This window comes from Hipposideros armiger, unplaced genomic scaffold (genome assembly GCF_001890085.2).
Source record: "Hipposideros armiger isolate ML-2016 unplaced genomic scaffold, ASM189008v1 scaffold_1050, whole genome shotgun sequence".
NCBI classification, from domain to species: Eukaryota; Metazoa; Chordata; class Mammalia; order Chiroptera; family Hipposideridae; genus Hipposideros; species Hipposideros armiger.
Window position 1 is genome coordinate 474,481 of NW_017732400.1, and position 4,533 is coordinate 479,013.

The following is a 4,533-nucleotide window of genomic DNA, read 5'->3' on the forward strand; positions in this document are numbered from 1 at the left end:
CAGCCCTCTTGTCTTGTGAGGAGGTGAACACGGAGACTGTGATTAGCTCTCAGAGTAATAATAATATTTTTCCTCTGCCCTATTCTGTGGACTGAGAGCCAGGAAAACCAGCGCTCTTTGTCTGCTCATTATACCCACCTATTAGTCATTCTTCCCATGGGACTATTAATGCATTTTATTGCTATTGGTCACCCAGAATTAGGGATCTGGCTTCTTCCTCAGTCCAGAGGACTGAGAAGGAGAGGGGGAGCGGGAGGCCAGGGCAGTCTGAGTGTGCTTTTGGGAGGGGCTGGAAGGACCTGCCAGGGGGTCTTCCTGAGTTGGAGGTGGCCTCAGACCTTCTGGGGAAGGGATCAGCGTGAGCCGTCTTCTTTCCCTCTGGCCTGGCTGAAACCTCTGGCTGAGAGCACCTCACCTGCAGGGAGCATCTTCTATCCCCCAATGTGTCCCCAGCACCTGCACACGGAGGTGACCAGAAAACAGAATCCTATCGGAGAGGCTGGCATCCCATGCCCAACTCTATTCTCTTGGACCCCAGGACTAGAACCAGGGAGGGACACTAACTCCTCAGTGTGTCACAGTCAGCTCCTCACACACATCTGTGCATGCGGGACCTATCTGGAGTCTCTTAATGATCCTAGGAGACAGAAGTTATTATCCATCGTTTGCAGCAGCAGACACCAGTTCAGGGAGTTAAGACAATGCCAACTCCCAGTGTGGGCTTTGCCTGGAATCCTGAAGCCATGTTCTACACCCTACACCAACCTGGTTTCTTCTTCTTCCTGGATATTCCCGGGCCTGGCTCATTCTCTCACTTCATTCAGTTCTTGTTGCCTGTTATCTCAGAGGCGCTCTGGGACTTTCCTATTTAAAATTACACCCCATCCCCACACAAGGTCCATCACTATTTCATCTCTCTGCTTTATTTTTCCTCATAGCATTCATCAGGACATGGCATCCTATTACATACAGCCTGTATGCATCTATTTGTCATCACCTCCTCCACTAGGAGGTAAGTCCCGTGAGAGGGGCGCTCCTCTCTGTGACTCAGTGTCGCACCCACAGCTGGAGCACATGGCGTGGTGCATGGAAGGAACACAATCATCAATGAGAGAAAGAATAAATAATGAATGCGTGGACCACTTGGCCAAGCTGTCTGTGCCCGAATTTTCCCGGGGGCCCTGGAGTCTGCCTCACCTCACCTCCGGTGCCTGACTCACCTTAGAGGGGTCACGTTGGCAACTAAAAGGCATTGGTGGGGCGGGAAGGCAGCCCGGGGAGTGGTGATTTAGAGGCAAAGCGCAAGGAGAGAAAGCCCTTAGAGGAATCTCGTGGCCGCCCTCTGGTGGTAGAGCATGGAACACATGAGGAATTTAGGCTCTCAGCATTGAGTAGGAATTTAGAGATGATGAAGGAAATCCCCTAGAGTCACAGCCCAGGATCACACAAAAAACATATGGCAGGGCCGGCCCAGTGGCGCGATTGTTAAGCACTGGCTTGGGACGCCAGAGGGCCCCGGTTCGGATCCCACATATGAGGGCCAGTGACACTGCCCTCCACAGCTAAGATGCTGAACAACAGCTCAACCTGGAGCTGGTCGCCGTGAGTCGCCGGCGACGGCGTAGGCTGCAGCCCCTGTGGCAGTGGGTTGCCATGCGCTACCGTGTGTTGCCAGCAGCCAGCGTGAGCGTCCAGCAGCCGCCGTGAGTGGCCGTCCAGAGGCCGGCGACTGATCTGCCTCGCCCAGGAAGAGCGCAATGATGGTGCTAACTTGGGCCAGTGAAGCAACCTCCTCCGCAACTAGACTGAATAACAAAACGACAGCAACTTGTCTGTTCCCCTTCCCCCAATTCCCCAGCACTGTTCCCATCCCCCAGCACTGCTCCCATCCCCCCAATTCCCCAATAAAAATCTTAAAAAAAAAACACCCAAAAAACGTATGGCAGAATAGGGACAGACTCAGATCACAGTCTTATGCTCTCACCACTATGCTATCCTGTTTGCCCCTAGCACAGGAGTTGAGATTACGCTGCAAAAGGGAGAGCTAAGTGGTGATATACTTTGAGGATATTAGGAGGAAGAAACTCTAGGAGGCGGATTTGGTTTAATTCAACAAGCTTTTTGAGCCAGTGCCAGGCACCTGGTGGGCACTTAATTAAAGAATAAAGGGAGAAAATGTACAGTAAGAGAGATTGGGTTTATACCAAAGCAAGTCTTTGGTCAAATGAATTTGAAATGTGCAATTAGCAGAGGAGCTAGACTTCTCTCCTTGGCTCCTACCTCCGGGTGTGCCCCTCTCTAATTCAACTTTTATCACATGTTATTGCCACGATTTGCATGTTTGTTTCCTCCCGAGACACAGAGCTCCTTGAGGGCAGGGAGGACTGAAACTCCTTCCAGGGACTGTCATCATCGCCCAGCACCCCACACAGTAAATGCTTAACAAATGATTGTCGCATGGGCAAATGGATGAACAAAGAGCAGACAGCCGTCTCTTCCGTCTGGTCCAAAGACATTATTCACCCGCCCAAAGGCTGAGGGCTGTGCCCGATGCTTTCTCAAGGTAACTCAGCTTCCACAATTAGATTATACCATGGTACTCAGTCTAGGTTCTTTTCTTTCATTGGCCAAGCATTTGACTATCGGACATGTCCACAGTGCTGAGCTATTGTTCTCTAAATCTGTGATCCTATTTTATTATTTAATTCTATGACTCCATGTTGACATAAGATGCAACAGTGTCCCCACAGGCACCCCTCAGTGAGGTCAGCCAAGGCAGATGGGAAAGAATCATCTAATCTGCGTGGACATGTGGCACAATGGGCTCCCCTGTGCTAACACTCCATACAGTCCAGTCCCACTCAGTTTCCTCGCCAGCTAATAAACACAGCTCGTTTGGGTTGCAATCTTCTGCCTACTAAAAGATATTAAAACCTCCAAAGACCTCACGCCTCCCCCTTCTCTCTCCCACTCAACCACCTGTTGTGTCAAACTGGTAAGAATTGGCTTAGAGCCAAGCAGTCATGCACCCACTCTTGACTTTGGCACTTGTGTTATATCTTGGACAGGTGATCACCTCTCTCAGCAGTAGTTCCCTCATCTGTGACATGGAGCTAGTAATTAGGTTTCTTGAACAGCTTCTGAGCCAGGAACTAGGAGAGAAGTAAGGCATACAAAGACAGACAAGGCACAGTCCTGCCTTCAAGAAGCTCATACTTTACAAGGGGAGAAAGACATGAAAACCAACATAATATTGTGGAAATTAAGTAGAACAGTAAGAGCCATAAATATTTTCCTGGGCCACATCAGGGTCTCAGTTCCTTTCTCTCACTTTCTCTTTTTCCCCCCCTTTCAACAAACTTCATGTCACTGGCTTGGGAGCTTGCTGTGGTCAATTTGAGGGGGTACAGACTTCCTTCTTCCCTTTGTGGACAAAAAATGGGTGCTGTAATAAATCATAAATTCCTAACTGGGCAGGTCATGGTGGGTAGTCATGCCCCAGGCCTAAAACTTCTTTAGTGAAAGGTTTTAAAGCCAGCCCTGTGCAGCTAGGTACACACAGCTTTGAAATGCCAGAAATAATACCCCTCAAAGGAGTAACCACCCTCAGGAGAGCATAATCTTAACTATCCTGTAATCCAATCCTGCCTTGCTTTTTTTCCCTCCTTCATGTAATCTTCCTTACTTTCCCTAATTAATTCCAAACATATAAAAGAAACTGCAAACTGTTATTCTCAGGAGTATTTGAGATCTTGTTTCCTGGCATATGTCATGTTTGGATCAAATAAACTCATAAAATTTCAAGTTTCTTATGTGGCTCCCTTCCATCCCACACCTCCCTGCCACAGTATACACAGATGCGTGTGTGTTCTTCCCCACTGCTGGACACAGTTCTATCAGAGGAGGAAGACTTTCAGTTATTTGCTCCTGAGCCTGGCACCCAGACCTTCCCTAATTGCTCCCCAACCTACCCATCTAACAATATCTCTGTCTTCTCCAGTTTATAAATCTTTCAACTCTAATCATTTCAATCTACTCTCTGTTGCCCAAACTCACCATTCATTAATGAATTCAGCTATTCATCACACTTTCTTTTTTTTTTTTTTTTAGATTTTTATTGGGGAATTGGGGGGATGGGAACAATGCTGGGGAATTGGGGGAAGGGGAACAGATAAGTTGCTGTTGTTTTGTTCTTCAGTCTAGTTGTGGAGGATGTTGCTTCACTGGCCGAAGTTGGCACCATCATTGCGCTCTTCCCAGGCGAGGCAGATCAGTTGCCGGTTTCTGGACGGCCGCTCACGCTGGCTGCTGGCCACACATGGTAGCCCATGGCAACCCACTGCCACAGGGGCTGCAGCCTACGCCGTCGCCGGCGACTCACAGCAGCCCAGCTCCAGGTTGAGCTGTTGTTCAGCATCTTAGCTGTGGAGGGCAGTGTCACTGGCCCTCATATGTGGGATCCGAACCGGGGCCCTCTGGTGTCTCAAGCCAGTTCTTAACCATCGTGCCACTTGGCCAGCCCACTCATCACAC